The following is a 20,798-nucleotide window of genomic DNA, read 5'->3' on the forward strand; positions in this document are numbered from 1 at the left end:
ATTTTGCCCCGACTTTGTGCCCTACGATTCAAAGGACGCAAAGGAACATTATTATACATTATACATTAGTGCTGGACGACCAAAGTTGTTTATCCCTTCCTTGTTAATCATGTTTTCTAGTAATTCAATGAACAAATAGTCTACGTGAAATAACCACATGGTAAAGCCTAATTTCGTTTACCCCTGTGTGATTAGTATTTAATCATTTTACGAAGAACTTTAGCGCAAAATGGATACAATAGAGAAAGAAAACATTTGTGATAGGCCGATATCCACTGACCGATACCAAAAGTTCATCCTGTCAGCCTTGGAGTGATGGAGAGCTTACCAACAAGCCTTTGCTGTGTGCACCAAACCATCTGACAGTTTCAGCCACACGGGAATTAGCCTGCATTAAAGTTACTGGAGGCTGATGTACTGCCTCTGCCTCTGTGTCTATCTGAACAGCTTGGCTGGACTGCACATGTTCATGCAGCATCAGAGCCTGCGATATTCCTTCAGGCAGCGATCCATCTACAAAATGGTCTCTCTCTTTTATCCCCTACCTTCACATTGTCCAGCAATAAGCTGTCCCATGTGGCGTGAGGAGACCAAAGGGCATTTTGATCATCAGACAGAGAAGGAGGGGACATTGGGGGGGGGGGGGGGGGGGTAGTGATGCTACCGGACTGTAACCGTGCCTTTGACCACATCTACTGGGAGTGACACTAGCGGTGGGGGGTGGATTAGAGGTATTAGGCAGACAGATTGGACCCTTGGTGCAGACATATAATGCTGCTATATCAACCCGTACACACGTCCATTACCCTGCTGCTGTCACAGTCAATCCCTGAAATGCACAATTCATTCATGACAGTGATTGTGGCAGTGACAACGCCACATAGAGGTTCAATAGGGAATTTGAAAGCTAAGCATTTGTAGGATACAAAGCACCAGAAGGGGATGACATTTGGGACAGAAGTTAAAGTGTGTTTATCAAGTTAAAGGCCTTGATGAAATATTAGTGGAATAATAACTCCAATCCAATTAGTCAGTGAGAATTAAATAAGATTTCCCAGTGGACTTGAGTGAGCGCATGTGCTCCGGACCTCCTGTTCAGTCAAATTAATGGCGAGGCACTTACCTAAGCACCGATATGGTATTGCCATGACAGTCTGCAGAGCACTAATAGCATGTTGTACAAACTCCAAGTTCAAAGATTAAAGCTGGACGACATTTGATGCATTTAATAGTTTCTCATCTGGATCGTCTTAGTTTGAAAAAAAACAACACACAGACATTTTTGAGAATTGCTCCAAGCCTGTTTCTCAAACCGCCTCGCCTCTCTCGCTCTTCCCCTTCCTTGGATCACCACCACTCTGGTGCTGGGCCCTGATTTCGCTGCCAGGTTGCCTAGACGACGATCCGCAGTACACAGCGCCGCGAGGCAGGAAATCTTGTGCAGTCTTTATCTCTTACGACCTCGGATGATGCTCCCGCAGTCCTCGCAATGAGCAAATGGAAGCCTTGTTTTTCTGTCTGGTCCTTTTCCACCTTTTAAACAAGAGATAAACAAAATGACAGTGAGGTTTTTGAAGTATTGGGAAGAAAATTAAAGAAAGCAAGGGAGAAATAGTTTGTGAAAAGCACCAAAAAAAAGCTCAAGTCTCGTAGTGTCATACAACACAGGATTAGACTCACCGCTGAGAACACATCCTCCACTTCCACTATAGGTGTTTTCAGACTGGAGGAACTTTTTTACAGCTCGAATAACCTCCCTTTTTATCGTAAATGCATCTGACCAGGCTGGGACTGGACCAGGACCAAGACCAGACTGGGACTGGTCCAACTAACGGCCGTCGTTAAGACCCAACAGAGCACTAACGAAGTCGAAACCTACTTCCCACCAACGACTGCCACTCTAATGACAGTCATTGGCACTTGGAGCACAAAGGGTGTCAGTGACATCATCGGCCTTGTGGGAGGTTAAATCTCACACCAGTTAGTTGGACCAATCCCAGCCTGGTCCTGGTCCTGGTCCAGTCCCAGCCTGGTCCTGGCCCTGGTCCTGGTCCAGTCCCAGCCTGGTCCTGGTCCTGGTACTGGTCCAGTCCCAGCCTGGTCAGATGCGTACATGAACTGATGAAGCCTCTTGGATGAGAGGTGAAACGTCTTCCTAGACAAAGAACCAGGTCCAGTTGCTTCTGACTGAAATTCCTACTGTCAGTTCATAATATGCTGTTTTGCGGGACTTTTTAAGCTCCTACTTCGTAGAGTATGTACTCTCCAAGCAAAAGAGTAACTACTAGCCAGCTACCTACTCGTTTGCTAGCTAGCCGGCCATTCTGCTTATTCCGTCATACTTTGTTTGTATCATAGCAGCTGCGTCGGGTCTATCAGTACCTCTGACTTACTCCCCGCCGCTGTGTGGATTGCGGCTAGCTTGCTAACCAGTACCGGAGATGTAGAAGCTACCTAGCTAACTGTAGTCTGCCAGCAACAGGGCGTGAGTTGGAGGTATTGTCCAGCTCATGTCACTTGAATGTTTCTATTGCCGGTGTTAAGACAAACAGGGAATCAAAGCCCTTCAGGTGCACTGCCCCACAAACCATCATCCATCATCAATATGACAAATATTTGTTTGTTGGGACAGTGACAAAACTTTAAAGACATTGTTTTTGCCTCTCTTCTACTGCACGTAAGGCTCATTTATGCTCCCATTTTGAGACGTACATTATTAAGAGACGTACGTTATTAACGTTCTTCTTATTCGTGCTTTCCTGCGTTTCATACGTTGGAATGGAAGTTGAGCAAAACATCCACTAGAGGGCGTCGTTCAGATTCGAAAGTTACTCCAATAAAGTTCAGGATGTCTGTCGGGACTTTTAATGACTCGCTCGCTCCTGCTATTCACGGCACTTTTTGTGTACAGTGCCCGACACTGCCCCCACAATTTCTGGTGGCACTGCAACGTTTGGTTCACATCTGTATGTAACTGTAAGCATGCAGGATACGTGCGGAAATACAGACGAAATGTACGCAGTGTATGGACCGAAGGCTCCCTCCGTATCTAATGTAGAGCATAAATTAGCCCTGAGGCTTTGTAGGGCAGTATAGTCTTCAGGGTCCTCCCCAGTGAGCCGTTCCTCTCAGGGCGTCCCCAGAACTGCCTTTGAATCAAATCCAATCGTGACCTTAAAATTGAAAGTCAACGTACACAAACTCACACATGAATGGACACACACGCACACACACACACACCCTACCCGTCATTACCTTGCCTTCCTGACATTCAATCCAAGAGCTTGAGGAAGAGGAAAGGGATCTGCTGGTCGGAGTCCTGCTGGTCTGGCCCATGTAACAGAATGGAGGGAAGAAGCCCTGCTGTGATTCATTTGTTGGCACATTTGAACACACACACACACACACACACACACACACACACACACACTCAAACTCACTTAGAACACAGTTGACCAAGTATTAAAACAGACGCTGATCATAAATCTGTCTCATGCCTTTGGCTACTGGTCAACAGTGTGCGATACATTTCCCAGACTTATCTCCTCATCCTCTTTTTTCATCAGAATCCACTTGGACTTAAAAATGTCAAATGTAATGGTATATCAATTGTCAGTACTTTTCTTCCCCCTGTAGTGTATATTTTTAGCTGTGGTATTCCACATCGCCTTCACCTCTCCAACTTGGCTTCCCCTCTTCTCACCGTAGTCTCCGGTAAAACTACAACACCGGGCCAAAGCTGAGTAAGCCCTTCGGCTCCCCTCAGGACCAGTGCCACTCAAAGGAGGCTGTTGACAGCGGAGGAGCATGAAGTCGCTGTTGAGCTCTTTTCCATCTTCTCTCTCATCGATCCGCTCCCTTCTTCCTCTCATCTCGGCCTCAACAATCAATGCTCATGATTATGGAAACGGCTGCTGAGCTGTGTTTAAAATAAACACGTGAAAGTGTGAAGCAAGGTCGCCGAGTTGTATATCATATCACGCCTTCCTCTCAGAGGGCAGCGCGTTATCTGCCCGTGTGCACCGCAGTGACTGTCGTGCCAGTCCTCACTACAGTCGTGCCGTCCCGGGAGAGGGGGAGAAAAAAGGCCGACTCATTGTTCTACAAAGGAAAGTAAGATGCAGGGAGAGGAAAAGCTGCGGGGGAAAAAAATGCTGACCCACATTTTTGCAGCTGCATGCAATGGGACAACGACTCGGGCCCGGCCTGACCATTTAACTTAAATAGCATGTAATCGGAACAATGTGTGTTGATTATGCGCCGCCGGGGCAGATGTGATTAACCCAGATTTATCTACCGAGGTCAAGGCTTTTCTTTTTTTTTTTTTGGGAGCAGGTTTCCATCCTGCAGAGGCCAGAAAATGGGACACATGCTCAATGTGTCACAACTTTTCTTCACTTCTAACCTGCACACATACGTCTGCAGCGCTTTGCATTTTGGGAGCATGGGGAAGGAAACATCTGCACTGCATTACGATAAATACAGTATATAGTGACAAAGCGCTGCCTATACTTTTGGCTTCGATCTGGCTTATTCGATGCGGCTACGCATTACCGCAGCTATGTTCTTCACTCTGTCTAAGGGCCGCTTGGATCAGCTTCAGGCATGAATGTCATCAAGTGAAAGTCTTCATCGGTGTATCATCCAAACCTGTTTGCCAGTAGATTCCAGCTGATGAGCACCAGGTCACCAAGCCCGCATTCTTATGAGGAGAGAATCTTGTTTGTTAGCTTGATTACACAAGCATTGTGTTTGTGTGTGTGTGTGTGTGTGTGTGTGTGTGGGTGTGCACGCTTTAAGCAGCTGAAAATGAACAAGCGTGCAGGACCAGCTTGTCAGTGTCACTGAGAAGCCGGATGGATTTCAGGGGCACGTGGTGCTGGGCGTGTGTCTGCCGCTCCAGGAGCCTGCCGTGGGCTCAGCTGGCTTTAATCAACACCATCATTTACCCCTCTTGCGGGTAATCGGCGCACAATGGGCCCCCTCAACAACGCTCCCCACCGCCTCTGCTCCCCCCAACACCTCTCCACACAGCATGGAGCTATATGTGTTCACATTGCCTCTTGCACACGCAGCAGTGAGACGACATGCTTGTGTGCTCCGTCACTCACAAGCTCATCCCTTGTTCTCACATACAGCTTCACAACACATTACAACTTGGGTTGATTTTCATGGTTTTGGCCTCTTTTTGTGTCCGTTATAATAACTTAGAATAGAAAAAAACAGAAAATAGGGCTGCAGGATATGAAGAAAATATGCTATACTGTTGAATATTAAGATATTTCTTGTGATTTACCAAGTTCTGCCTTTCTGCTACTGTCAGTAAACTGCTAAAAACCAACAAATTCCTTGTTGAATTTAAACTGAAAGTAAAATATATCCAACATCATTTTATCGAACAAATTGAACTTTGAGCTGAGCACAAAAAGTACATTTTAAAGTGCAGTTTTGCACCCTTTTGTTTTGTGTCACATGCTTTCACTGTGTTTAAGCTGGCATCGGACATTTACTCTGCAGCCCTAATACAAAATACTTTGTCTACCTTCTTGCGTGTAAAAGGGCAGAAACTTGTTTCAGGTTTCAGTTAGAGATGCTAATTTGGACTTTACATGCTGACCCTTGTTACCGATCATTGTCCGCTCACAGACAAGTGGACAACTGAGTCCCAATTCACCCAACCGGGCGGCTTGGACATAGTTTTCTCATTCTGCAGACTTAAACCGGTCTTGATCAATAGCTCGTGTCAAGTAGTGCTTGGTCGTGTACCGACAAGTTGTGTTGTTGTGTTTTTCTGCTAAGGCGACTGGTTGCTGGATGGCGCTCACAACAGCCATCAAGGGAGCATCATAGAGTATGCCAGGGTTAAACAGTTTACATGTGCTGCAAAACACTTTATATCACATCCATACTGGTCTTGATCAATAGCTCGTGTCAAGTAGTGCTTGGTCGTGTACCGACAAGTTGTGTTCTAAGCTTTTTTTTTGTCTGCTATGGCGACTGACTACTGGATGGCGCTCACAACAGCCATCAAGGAAGCAACATTGAGCACACCAGAAAGACACACAGATCACACATCTAAAATGCAGTTTGCTATAGGAATTTCTTTGGGGGGTCCACATTTTTACTGTCGCTAAGGGTTAAACAGTTCACATGTGCACAATCTGCTGCAAAACACTTTATATCACATCCATACAGGACACATTAAAAACATAAAGAAGTCGCTGAGATCTGGGAACGACATTAATGTCAAAGACGATCAACACTACTCTACATTACTCAGTTATACCTTAAATTATCCTGCAAATATTCTCTACTTATTAAAGTATTTCTGATTCTGATTGAATACTCTGTCTGCATGCAGTTTCCAGAGTTAAGCAGCGTAGCACAGTGGCAGATGTGGTTGGTTATTGTGCAGCAGTGATACTGTATCTGTGTGTGCTGTGACCTGGACGCAAGGGACTGGAGTGACCCATTAAGATTGGGTTCTTATCAGTTCAGTTTGGGTGTAATCTCTAATCACTTGGTTCGTGCACATACCCAACACAGAGTTATCAGCCATAGCAGCAGGGTAGTCCTGACCTACCCCTGAAACCCTCAGTATTTTCCTCTCAGCCATTGGAGGAACATGTTGACCCAGCGGACAATAGTGTAATCCATGTGACAGTCCTGGGGAAACTGCTGAGTAACTTTTGGGGACCAGGATGTTTCAACGGGCTTCTTAACTTAACTAAGACCATTTTAATAAGATGTCTGCCCCTTCCCACCATATAAGAGGCCATTGGACAGATTGTGTGTGCTTGGCTAGTACACGAGGAACGTGTGCTTGAGTGATGCCGATGGGTCAAAGGGCGACTGTTATCTGGCATGTTTTCTACGTACATATGTCGCACGGTTGTAGGGGAAATCCTTCTTGCTACATTCTGAATCTTACGGATCCAAGGATGCGGCCGAAGGTGTTCTGTTGCGGATGTGTGTACGTTACTGTTTCACCCCTTCATTATTGGTAACTTGTCCTTTATTCTGAAAACGTGATAACCACTGGATGTGTTCTGTGGCTCAGAACAGTCCGCTCTGACCTACTGTCGAGATAAACAGGAAGTGTTTGTTTTTGTTCTGTCATCTCCGGGGAGCTCATGAGATACTGTAGTTTGAGTGCACTGCAGAACCCAGGAAGGCCGTCTTTCTAAGCATTAAATCTACCGAGAAAGGGAGCGAGGGATTAAGCAAAATGCCATTTATTCTCAGCAGCATCGCTCAGAGCAAACTGTAGGTTTAGCCGGTTTGGTTGGACCCATTATGGTCAAGCCAGACCAAAGGGTTTGGAAATAAAATTGCTCGGCTATTTTTAGGCAATCCACTTCCTCTGGTTTGCGATAAAATCTTCTGAGGGAGCACAGAAAAGTTTTTGTCACAGTGGCTTCAAAGGTTTGGTCAGTTGTCGCTTTGCTGTTACAGCATTACGCAGATGCGTAATTACAGCTGTCTTTTGTGGACTTGGCTTATTTCTGTGCATTATGACATAAGCTAATCATCACAGCTGTTTGTTTGAAGCTCCAACCTGCAATTGAGGCACAGTGGACCACAAATGCTCTGATCCCGATTGCTGGCCCCCTCGGTATCAGCCAGGTAACATGACCTTTGCTGTCCAGACCGAACCTGTTTCCAATGGTTCCACTGGGTTCAGAGCGTTCTCCACCCATAACAAGAGGTCAAGAGTCAAGAACAAGGGCCTAAGGTCATGGACGCAGACATGCACCTGTTCACAGGGGGGCCTCCTTTTGCAGAACAGATGAGTCCCAGATGTTTTTAAGAAAATACTGTGCCATGACTTCACGTGTGTGTGTGTGCTTCATGTGAACACACTGTTTAGAGTTAGACCAAACTTTTTATCGCACTTCCCAAACGTGCCCCACCATACATGGACAGACGCAAAGCTTTTGAGCGACGCGAAAGCCTTGATTTACGTTGTTTTAGGGAGATTCTTAACACCTGGAAAAGCTCAGATGGAAGACCTTGTCTTGGGTTCAGTCTGTGGTCAGCAAAGAAGGAACTCATTCTGAAAAGTCTCTCCTGAAAACGCCGGTGCTCTTGAGAGTTTCCTTTTGAAGGACGGGATAAGAAACGGCGATAAATTGTAGTGTCAGTCGTACAGCTGAAGTTAGACTGTGGAGAGAAGTCCCCATATCGCCAATATAAAAGCAACTGGAATACATAAACCTTGAATGGGGGGGCATGTGGGAAAAGGCCCTTTCCGTTCGGTGTTACAATCATTCTTCTTTCTACATCGGTCTCTATTTCCCCTTTTACAGCTCACACACCTGCATTCACTGGGGTCAAAAAGGAGCTATGAGAAGTGCTGTAGAACCAAAGTATTGTTTCATGTAGGCCCTTTGTACTTTGTACTGAAACCTGAAGATGTGTACTATCATGGAAATCCATCGCAGCATGTCAAAATGGTGTGATGCACTATGAATTATGGTAGAATCATTAGTCCTCAAAGTCTAACAGTGACGGCCTTCATGCCCAAAGATCAAGGCGTTACATCATTGGTGAACATGATGAAGCTGTCATGAGTCAGTCAGCGGAAAGCTTGACCATTGTCCAAACATGACAGCATTTAGCTGGCACATATCCCGGCAGACAACAGAGGTACTGTTGGGGGCAGGCAGTTGGGTGACCTCTGACCCTGCCCAGTCTGCCTCCAGGACAAAAGAGCCATTCAGATGCCCAGTGCTTTTGCAAAAACACCCCAAAAGCAGTCAGCAAATGACTGGTAATCCTGTAGAAATGCTTGTTTACTCTCAATTCAGATTGGTAAAAGCAGGTGGATCAAGATGAATAAAGGTAGAAGTGCATCCTAGCAGCAGAAAGTAAGAATTTACACAGGAAGGGGCGCGGATGTCACCATAAGAACAGAGTGACTACAATTAGATTTATGGCTTTTCTGTCATTGGTCGGCTTTGCTGCAGAGGCTTTTGAAAGATGGATAGTGTTGTGTTCCCCACTATCATGATTTATAGCTAACATACAATTAGACCATGTATAAAAATGTGCCCTCATGTTTATGCTGTCAAGAGTTCAGGCTTTGTGTAGCGGCGGTATTTTGCTCACTGGCAATTTATCTCCGTGCGGGCGTGAAAGAAACGGTTGTGTGCAAAGTGCTGTCACGAGGAATTCCTCGCCTAAACAAAACAAACCTAAATGAAAGCTGCCTGCTGAAAAGCAACCCTAAATAATACATTAAGGAACAACACATCGTAAAACATGACTGTTTGCCATGTTAGCTCTGGCAGCTGCTGGTTCGGAGGAGGACTCTGGCCACTTCTCTTAAGTGACAACCGTGGAAAGAGCGCATCCGATGCCAATATCTGCAGTTAGAAACACTCACTTTACAGCCTCTCCTCTAGCTGCTTCAGCCTGTAATCAAGTTCGGCTGCTCATGAGAGGTCTGAAGGAGAAGGGGTGGTTTATGACCCTGGAGGAGACCACCTCGGGTGACCCGCTTCTTCTTGTCCAATATTCCATACACCTTTTATCCAACTCTCCACCAGGTGCCAAGTTCCTCTTTTACTGCTCCCCCTGACCAAATGTAGCACTTGTTAGCCAGACTGTGATTGTTGCTGCACCGCAGAAGTGATTTTTCTTTTGTTTGTGCAAGATTTCCTGCCTGGAATGCTCCTCTGGGTCTTCCACCCGCTTCATCAGCCGCTCGGCAAGCTTCGCCCGGCCGACTGACAAGTGACTGGCATGCCGTCTGCAGCTCTTTTCACGGCGCACAGATCTGCGAGGAGGAAAGCACCCTACCTGAGTTGTCAGTCTCGCTCAACGTACTCCGCGAGCTAGTTTTATCGGTCATGACATTTTGCCTTCCAGTGTGATTTACTCCGGGTAAACACCAACCTCACTTGCGTTTTGAAAGGAATTACCCGGGGGGGCAGTGCAAGTTCACTGAAACCCAAGTTTGTAGAGGCCGCAATCTGCGGTCATCTCCCTGGCACACAGAGTGACAGTGTGGAGCTGCAGATGAGTGTGTAACCTCTTATTTTCTGTCTTTCTGCAAAATGCATGCTGTCTAAGACAAGTGAAAACAAACATGGCCTCAAAAAAAGAAAAGATGGACCTATGGGCTTATTGGATCCCCACCTCTTTTTAAAAGGGGGCTTGATGTTTATCACAAGCACGCCAAGCCCACTCCATTTGCGTCAATTAGTTGTAATTTACCAGGCTGTGATGGATGATACGAGGGGAGCCGAAGTGCACTTCTCCTAGCTTAGTCTATTCCTCAGGGTTCTCCTCTGGGTCTCCTCCCTTGTTTGTGGGGATGGAGGTATTACCCTAGAGAGAGAGCAGAAGTGATGCGAGCCTCGCTGTGATGCTGCACAGACAGAGGAAGAAAGGGGCGGTAGGGAAAGTGGACATCATGGAGATAAGCTGGATCCGTTCTAAGAGCCGGGGTTAATGGATGCATCCCCAGGGTTCGCTCAGGAATGCACCCAGGCATTACCGCCAGCAGCTCGGTGTCATCTGTCTTCTGTCCCCAGAGAAAGATGACAAATGGTATTACGTAGGACTCCCCCTTTCTCCACCCCTTGGCACATCAATGGTTCCAGTTTGTGTGTGTGTGTGTGTGTGTGTGTGTGTGTGTGTGTGTGTGAGAGCGTAAATGTTAGTTTCATGAAGAATGGATGGGGGTTAATGTATGCATGCTGGCCCTCCTTTATAAGCTCCGCAACTCATTTTTCTTTTTTATTAATGTGAAATGGTATTTGAGGTTGTGCAGCAAACACCGACTGTAAATGTTGATGGATTCTCTTTTTATCTGTCGACGGCCTAAAACATAGTGACAGTGCATCAGGGCCCGACTGATATTGGATTTCTGAGAATGAAAGTTTCACCGATTACCGATGTGACCGCCGATATAGTGATTTTTTTTTTTTAAAGCTGGAATGAAAATAGCACTTTTCTATGGGGATTGTGTGCAAATGTGACTCTGCAAAGATACTCAAGGGACTTCCTCAACAAATAACTTTATTAAAGGATATTTAACAACATTATACATTATACAATTCATTACATTGTCAACCAATTCTAGAAATGAACACAGAGAAAATAGAGCAAATAGAAACCCAAATAGATAAAAGCACTGTATGTTCAGTGTCTGTTAGTGACCACTTTCTACTGGACAAGCTACAGGACAGCCTTTTTATCCTTTTCTGCATTTTATGTTCTGTTAAAATGAATTTTAAACCACATCTATGCCAATATCATTACACGGTGGTGTGGTGGTTAGAACTGTCACCTCACAGCGAGAAGGTTGGGGCCCTTCTGTGTGGAGTTTGCATGTTGTCCCCGTGTCTGCGTGGGTTTTCTCCGGGTTCTCCGGTTTCCTCCCACAGTCCTAAGACGTGCAGGTGTCCGGTTCATTGATGACTCTAAATCACCCGTAGGTGTGAATGGTTGTCTCTGTTCGTCTCTATGTGTCCTGTGATAGACTGGCGTCGTGTCCAGGGTGGACCCCGCCTCACGCTGATGTCAGCAGGGATCGGCTCCAGCCCCCTGCGACCCCAACAGGGACAAGCGATTGAAGATGGATGAATGAATGAATATATGCCAATATCGATACATCTGTGACCGATACTCTATTTCGGTCTGGTGCTACAGTGCAGTGTCAAAGGGCTTAGTATATCAGTTTTACCTAGGGTTGCAAAATTAGGAATTGGAAACTTTCCATTGGAATAAACTTGAGTTTATTGGAATTAACAGGAATTTATGGGAATAAACCTGGAATTAACAAACCTTAAGGTTGGCCCCTAACAGGGATTTTAAACATGGATGAGGGAATTTTATATTTTTAAGCATATCTTTACTAAAGCAACCAGATTTCATACAAGTACACTTGAGAATATCTCTGCTATTCCTCAATCACATGCACATAACGCACTGCAGGTGTGTTGAGGCCACGCCCCCTACGTGCACTGTGCATTTCTCCATCACATGCACAGATGATTCTTGGGAACCTGGATTATTGAAGCCACACATTTGAACCTGTGGACCAAGTCATATTTCCAAAATTCCCAGCTCAACTTTTCATGGAAAACTTCTGTAGTCTTACCCCTGGTCAACCAATCAAACCAAAACATCTACAGTGGCTCGTCCCGTGGCTCCTCGAGGTGTTTTAATAGGTTCCTTGTTCCAGTCTTTTCCCTAAATCTGATCAGCAGCACTTCTTCTGTCTATATGCACAATATATATAAGCAAGACTGAAATGGATAGTCTGGTATGGTATTGATCAGAAATGCTCCCCAGACAAGCTGTCACCTTGCACAACCTGTGAGCAGACAGGCAGTCTGGAGGAGGGAGGGATCAGCGGGTATGAAATCCATTCACTTTTGACCCTTGTCTCCAAAGTTTGGGGCAGTAAAGGTAAATGCATGTGACGTCTAGAAATGTCAGATGGTTGGTATTGATCAGGCAGGTTTTGAGGCAAGAGGCTGTCAATGACGTCTTGAGGGTGCTGATTGACATCTTTGCAGCACATTGACTGAAAATAGCTGATAGTGATGGACGTCATAACGAGTTAATTTGTGTTGGTAACGTACAGCAGTTCTTGAAATGTTGCACTTTGATTTCCTTTAGGCCTCTTTTTAACTGATTTCCTCAGCTGACTGGAACCGTGTGGACTTAGGGCCGGTGTCTGTGTAGTGTGAGTCTTGGGGAGTCTTGAATTTTTGACGCTAATGTTTGCACTCGCCGACCCCTCATATTATCACAGTAACACACTTGAACTCCACTTCGCAGAGCCCTCTGTGAAATGATCCCACACGCATTACAATTGGCTGACCTAATGGTGTGAACTCGACAATGTTAACAGAGCTTTGCACAATCGAGCATCCTGTCTCACCTTCTTCTCAATGAGCACTGATGGGGTCTCAGGGAAAGTCTTTTCCTGTATGTGTCACAGGGGTCATTCATAATAGAGAATCCCATATTTGGCACGTCTTTGTGAGTCCATGTGCTCGCACGGGGACGCATGCTTTTACACATTTATCGGTGATGAGGAGACGCGACAGGAAAAGAGGTTTCCTTTGGGCGTTTGCGTCTGCATTGGGTGGAGTTTGGATCGCAGGCAGGGTTGGGAAACGCAGGCCGCCAAGGGTCATTTCCTTTCATCATGCCCTCTCCCTTGGCCTCCCACAGCAGATGCACGCACACACACACACATACGTATAGTACGCACATGCATACTCTACATAAATCCATTTATATTCACAGAAAATCCATCACCTCCTCGCTGACATCCACATGGATGCTGTCATACACTGGAGCTAGAAGAATCCAGAAGAGGAGGGGAAGAGGGGCGAGTGATCTAAAGACGGAGAGAGGGAGAGAGGGAGAGCGAGCATGAGAGGGAGGGGGCGAGAGAGCGGGGACAATGTCAACAGCTCAGCTCCCAGCACAGTCAGCTGAAATCCAGAGCTCGGCTCAGAAGCCCAGAGAGGGGAAGCAGACAAAACGCAGCCGCTTCGGTCGGGAAACATTTTCAGACTCAGCAAAGGGATGGAATTTGGCCATGAAACACAAACTCCACAGGACAAAAAGAGGCATCTAAATCCAGAAGCTGCAGGAATGCTTTCACATTTTCTTGTAACCTTGCTTCGTTGAAAGGCTCTTTATTTTCTATTTGAAGCGACGTGACACAGGGACAATCCATCTCTCAGGGCAGCCCGTCTGAAGCGGGTAAGTAGGAGATATTTGATCTTGATACGGATACCCCTGACCCTTCCCTGTCACTAACGGCTACACAGGAGATCGCACACACGACAGGCTACAGATGTTTAAGTGTAAACCCGGTTCGTCCATGCACTGCATCCTGCTGCTGCTCGATCCAGCCAGGAAAACAGACTACTGCAACCAATAAAATAAACATTAGTCAGGAGGCTCGGTACAGAGCGAGGGCAAGAGAGAAGCTGGTGGGCAGCTGATCCCGCTCAGATGATAAAGTTTCCAAATGTTGGTGTTGTTGTGATTGAAGGGAAAGGCGGTATTTTACAGTACTTTTCTTCTGCACTTCACTACGGTGGCTTTATAGGTCATAAACAGCAGCAAGAGCTGGGTTGTGAAATGTGCGTGGTCTTAATGTCGGGCTCTTTCTCCAGTGGTGCTGACAGCATGCCCTGCTATGCCTCCATGTGTGCAGTAAGGCTTTTGGCATATTGGTGGTAGTCTTGGATTCAGTTTGGATTCAAATTGAGTTGTATTTTCTTTAATATGTTGCATGATTTCAAGGATTGACGGACGGGCGGGGGGGGGGGGTTTAGCTTTTTTGATAGCTGGAGTTAAAAGAGATTGATATCCGTGTTTAGTTTGAACAGAAACGTTGTCTAGGATTTACCTCAGGGAAATATTTGGCATTCCAGGAACTGAGGGAGGATGGGACAGTGTCATATGAAATGGACATAGACCTATTTCAGGTCCCAGACGTGGGCTGATCATGCATCAATCACACACTCAGTTGGTTTAAGTGGTGTCCTGACAGCCAGACATCCCATATATGTTGTACATCTCCTCCCAGCAACAACTCAGCCCAATAAGGATCTAGGGGAGAGGACTTCCACTTCCTTTTTGCTCAGGATGTTGGTCTTGCTTTTTTATTTTTTTTATTTTTTTTATAGACTATCCTTCCACAGCTCGGCCCAACATAAACACACTGTCCTAATCTCCCAGGGTTCCTCATTTGAAGACACTGTGATGAAGCCTTTCCCATGCGGAAGCACTGCCTGTCCCAGCTGAGAGGCAATCGTCTTAGCCGTAAATCCTCCGCGTGTGTCAAAAGTTCATGCACCGGCCTTTCAAATTTCCACCTGTGAAATTTCTTATTGGTGCCTACTTTGGGTTTTTGGATGGGACGCATTCGAAACAGGTATCTCTAAGTGTGGGTTGGGCTTTTAAGTAGCTCACCTGGGCGATAATAGCTGTATGAAAAGGTATAAGACAAATATTATTCCTGCAACGTTCAAAGTAATGTATACCTTTTGAGTGTCTTGCATTTGAAGATTGAGGAACACGAGGCATAACTCACTTAAACAGTCATAAGGCCATGTGTGTTGTCTTTGATGTCTTTTTGCATTGTGAACAAGATAGTATCCATTTCCACCACATTAAAGGGCTTATTCTCCAGTCTGCTGGAAATCCTCCTACACTCACGTGTGCCAGGGGGGCGCGCTGAGTGACATCGCTAAAAGATTCAGTGTGTTGGGAGGGCATTAAGGAAAGTTGAGGACTCCCATGCAGCGTACATGCACACCCTCTGCTGCCGTCAGCGCTCTCAGGGCTTTTCATATTTTATCGACCATTATGGATGCATGAAGTGCTCTGTCAGGATTAGAGGGAGTGCGAGGGAGAGTTAGCGAGCGTCGGTCGGCCCTTTATCGCTTCAGCCCTGCTGCTGACTTGCAGCTCAACGGCCTTCTCATTACGATAGGCACAGAGAGAAAAAGAGATGAGGATCGTAAAGCTGCTTAAATTCAACTATCTGATCTTTGGGATGGGATTATCATCATGTTGTGTTTACAATAGAGTGGTAACTGTGTCTGAGGGACCAAACTCAGGGAGACTTTGGCAATAAGGCTGCTGTTCCTCTCTCTCCTTCACTGGAAGTCCCCCACTGAGTGTGTGTGTGTCCAATGGCACTATTGTATTTGTGCCAGTGACACACTTTCTGGGGCTTATGATGTGTAAGCATATCTCCCCTTTACAGTGCCTCAATTCAGTGCAGTATTACTGCGGGCTATTTAAAAAAAATGCTGGTCACTTCAGAGGGCTGTCCCTATATGTGTCGCTATAACTGTCCCAGAAGAGCATTCCAGACATTACCCAGAAGCCCTCTGTCCTCTGTGCTGCAGCTGTTGACCTCTCACCCAGGCAAGATTAATAGCTTAACAATGCACAATCTAGAGTGCCTTATCCACTCACTGGCATTGATAGACAAATTTTAGTCTCCCTTTGCCACCCTCTACTCTAGTGCTGGAGTATGGTCTGGCTACCCCACACATCATCCTGGGATGAGGGGACAGAACACTCTGGCTCATTTGCATTTCTTTAAACAGATCACAATGTTTGGCGTCACCAAGCTGCGCATACAGCGACGGTGCCTCTGCAAAATAGTCTTGGTGGAACATTTGCACATAGCGAGGCGACCCTGGCTCGTGCAGAAACATATTAAAGTGTTATCACAGAAGGTTTTGTGAAGTGGAAAGGATCGATACGCGGGTTAAGTCAATGTCTCTCGCTCACGCCCCTTCCAGTTCAATGATGTGGCAAAGAAAACATCGCCATGAGAGTCTCGGGAGATGGAGTCTGGACTTTACTCAGGTGTGTTCACAAGTTTTACTCCTGCAACTTCAAACAAAGGTTCGACACAGACTAGCTAAATGTAAGTTGCTAGCTCGACGGTGTTTTTGTGGTTGTTTCTCGTAGCGAAGGGATTTCGAGAATGGTCACATGCAGATAGCAGAAGGGGAGTGAGGGGCAGGACAGAGCCAGACATCCAGCGCATTGATTTAGCCCAGAACTGTACATACCTTGAACCAGACTAGACATATTCAAACCTGGGTGCACAGGATGAGAAGCACATTATTGAGCACTACCGAGCTAACCATTGCGTGTAGTTGTCAGTAGGGATGTACGGTACAAACGGTATAGACCGTAGGAATTTGCTCTACGGTATGCATTTCGACTTTTTGCAGACAAAACAAAAACGTATCCGGCCCACAAAGGATATATTCACTGGCCATTTGAGCAGAAGTCTATGTGAAAAAGTAATTCCTGGCCGCAGTGCTGACTGCTGTCCTCTCTTGCGTCTCAGTGGGACTGCGTCAGCGCGTCAAACACCGGCGAGCTGGCAGACTTGCTCAACACGCTTCCTGTAGGCGCGTGGCCAAAACACTCCAAGCACTCCACACGCTCCCGCTATACGGACTTTGTGTGCTTCCTCATCCCTCCTCTCCGCACCTGCTGTTGTTCTTGCAATAGTTTCAGTCTGGTTAAATCTACGGTAACACAGAAACCCGGCAATTCAACAGTGAATGGACAGAGAAGTGTTTGTTAATAACTGTCACTGTGAAGCCTGTGTGTACTCTGCAACCAGTGTGTATCTGTGTGGAGCAAAAACCTTAATTGGTAAAGTAGCTGAAGTTATCAGATAAATGTAGTGGAGTAAAAGGTAGAATATTTCCCACCAAGAGCCTCAAACTTTAAGATAATTAAACTGTGATATAATACCATTACCGTCCGTGCTTGAAATGATACCGTGATATAAACCGTACAGCCCTAGTTCTCAGCATGGAAATGAGTTGGTAACTGCGACTCACTACCCAGAGGAGCTGGATCTACTCAAGCGTCTTTGTAATTTGGATCAATGCAAGTGTACGTCTGGAGTCGTTGCCTCGAAGAGATGAGACTCTGGGGTGTTTGAAGAACGCGGAGTCTCTGGGAAGTCCAGCACCCCTGCTCTCTTGAGAGCGGTAACCAGCTCCGAGTCTGTACTCTGAAGCCATTTTTCCCCCACATATAATAACAAGTCTTAAGTTAGACTGAGAGCATGTGACTCTGGCGTTCCTCCCGTATGAAATAAGAAAATTATTTGACACGGCAGGGGTGGCGCGTTGGGGTTTGAGGGAAAGAGATGCCAAGTATTGGATTTCGTTCTAAGCCCTGTTAATATGTGGGAATGTTAGGGCCTGTGGAATGTGGCATGGTGGACTTTCTTCTTATTCCCAATATAAATAGCATAGTTATCTCAGTGATCCGGTCTATTAGATGAGCAGAGATGTGACCCGCGTAGATGTGCCCACGGCCAGAAGAGAAGTGGGTCAGCAGTGGGTCAGTGCTTCTGATGTTGGCCCCCCTCCCCCCTTTAAATGACCTCGTTCCTGAGCCAACACTAACAGCTGCATTGTTCCAGTCCCACTCAGCAACTGGTGGACTTTCCTCATGCAACATGTGGATGACCTTCCCAGATAGTCGCTACCACGCAAGCGCCTCGAGAGATGTCTCGCAAAAGGAGCTTTTCATCCCGTCGGGGCTCCTAAACGTGTGTCCGCAAAATCGAGTAGATTTGTGAACTTCATCTAAGGCGCCTGCCTCCGCACAGGTTCTCATTTCAACATTTGTTCATGCAGCTCGTGTCTGCGGTTCGCGGCTTCTACGAAGGGGGTTTAACATGTTTATAATAATTTGCTTCAAACTGCGACTGTGCATTGTCGGGCACTCTACCGCTGCAGCGAGCCTCTGCATTTGTTTTGATCAAAGCAACAAAGTCAATCTAAAAGCACAGTTGTAACAAGCGCCTGGTACTTCATGTGGTCTGCACCATTACGAATGTTCCTCACATCAGGAAATGTCTTCTTTTTTTACGAGTCAAGCTAAATGAAATGGCTAATAATGACACCCCTGGAGGACTGGAAACATCCCCCCCCCACCCCCCATTTTTCCAGTGGTTCAGTTGAGGCATTTCCTCTTTATGGGTGAGGTGGGTTACTGTGCCTCATGGCCCACGTTAAAACCAACAGTGCTTGTATGTTTGTTTTGAGTGAGGCTAGAAGCCAATAAGACCTCTGAGAATTCCCCAACGAAGGCTTTAAGTGACAGGTCAAGAGTTTATGATGTGATGGGCGATTGAGATCTGGCTTCTCATGGTTTGAAACTAAATGAATTCATTGGTAAGACGTGGCACCGTATGTATATGACGGACAGTTTGAATAACCCTTTGCAGTTGAGTTCCCAGCGCTGGAATGTCAGCTGATTGTAGACAGATATGAAAAACATACACTAACCATTGCCATTTCTCCTGAAGGGACGATCTGCCTAAGATCAGTAAGCGCAGTGTAAACCTGGGGCGATTCCATGTAATTAAACTGTCCATGCATTGGCCGTCTAACAAGGTCTGTTTGTAAACAAAAGAAAATGAGAAATGCCTCTCCTTCCAAATGTGATCGCATTTGCCTCGGAGACAGTCTGGATGTATTTAAGCAGCAGGATTAACCATGAGCTATTAAAGCAATTAATAGGAAATGTGGTTTTGGTCAATTCTAAACAAAGGTACTCTGACTTATTAATCTCTTCCTTATGCTATGCACCTTATGTTATGTCGACATTGTATGGCAGCCCCGTGGAACTGGCTCCACCACACCTCCTTAACATTGTTCTGTTGCTATTGTTAAAGCTTTTCATACACAGTGACCAGAAACATGAGGTGCTTTTGAAACTGCGTGTGCTTGAAGTTCATTGTCACGCTGCTTCACAAGTATCATTTCACCAGGAGGTTTCCCGGTGCGTGTTTTGCCACTGACTCAGACAGACCTGTCCCACTGTCTGTCCATCTGTCCTGGCGACACCGTCTGAAGGCACGACTCCCAGTCCGACAGCAGAATAGGGTTTCAGCTGTCTCATCTTCACAGCTTCCCCTATCTGATTGCAGGCCAGAGAGGAAGTGATTGAGGGAGAACGTAAGCAAAGGAATGGGGGAGGTTCGGAGGAATAGTTCATAACAGTGTTGGGGGGGCGGGGGATAAAGGGAAGGGTGGGTTCCTGATCCTCTGATTCTGGGCTCTTTTCCTGGAAGATGCTCGTAGAGCGCAGACGGCCCTTAAACCCTCCAGTAACTGCTTTCTTTATTACTCACATGCAGACGTTTACTTCGTATTCTTGCCGTCAGAAATGATATTGAAATGATCACTAACACTAAATCATTCTCTTATTCGCTTATTTGTGTGCCGTGCCAATGAAAGAGACAGAGAATGTTTTTTAGAGAGAGGCCGTGCTGTCGCAGTACTATTCCTGCCTGCATCAGCCTACCCTGTCAGGCCCCAGCAGAAATGTCCAAACCAAATCCACTGGCCCTTTGTCCAGGTCCACATGAGAAAGCCACTCGTTGCACAGACTCTTATGAAAGCACTGGCCTTCTGTGTGCTTTCAGAACGAGCACAGGAATGCATTGCATGCAAATGTACCGTGAAATAATGGCAGTTCCTCAACTGTCCGCTCTGCTCGTTTGTCAGTGGAGGCTGAAACTCGCTGCTAACCACGGAGACATGCACTGGAATAGATGGCTGATGTCACGGCTCAGGAATGCAAGTCACAATGCATTTCTTATGTTTGCACTCATTTCGATCACTGATGGACGTCGGCTACCAGTCACACCAACTGTTTCAGATGGATCACACATCACTCTGTACATTAATCTTGTAAATTGACCACCCATGCAGCTGAACCCCATGTAATGCATGAATAAAATCTCTTTAACTGGCGTAAGATAGAACAAATTGCAATCTGAATGTGTGTGGGGGGAGGGGGGTACTTTCCTGTACTGTATGTTGCACTGATTAGCAGTACAGTGTGGCCTCTGACCTAACAGGGTAAGATGTATGATGTGTACACGGCTTCCCCAAGGCCTGAAGCAGCGTCTGTGGGTGGGCCACAGATCCAGTGGGGTTCATGGGAGAATGGGTTTTCAGTGTCCCAGGTGATTTGGCTTGCAGCCAGTGGCTTTGGAAGGGGGGCGGGGGGGCAAAATTGAAGGGAAGGTCCATTAGTCATTGGACAGACAGGCAGACAGTAGAAAGGGAGGGTCAGGGCATGTCTGGGGCAACGGCATCCAAAGGGTGGCATGGCTCCAATGTGTCCAATGTCTGGATCGAGCAGCAACTTAATGTCACATTAATAGGGCTGACCCCGACCAAGGACTTTCTTGGTCGACCAGTGGTCCTCATTTAGAGCAATTAGTCGGCTAATCAACACAT

The 20,798-nt window shown here is 46.3% G+C and overlaps 1 protein-coding gene across 3 annotated transcripts in view; it reads left to right on the forward strand.

The window, feature by feature from the left end:
* Nucleotides 1-20,798, forward strand: part of daam2 (dishevelled associated activator of morphogenesis 2) — a 123,991-nt gene that overhangs the window by 14,663 nt on the left and 88,530 nt on the right. For 2 of the 3 annotated variants that reach the window (XM_083924181.1, XM_083924183.1), the window contains exon 1: nt 13,513-13,737. The exons of the other annotated variant lie outside the window; for it this stretch is intronic. The gene's annotated coding sequence lies outside the window, so the exon portion shown is untranslated. Of the gene's footprint in view, nt 1-13,512; nt 13,738-20,798 lie in introns of those variants that run through there. 3 annotated transcript variants of the gene reach the window in all.

Source organism: Echiichthys vipera (assembly GCF_963691815.1).
Source record: "Echiichthys vipera genome assembly, chromosome: 12".
Classification (NCBI taxonomy): Eukaryota; Metazoa; Chordata; class Actinopteri; order Perciformes; family Trachinidae; genus Echiichthys; species Echiichthys vipera.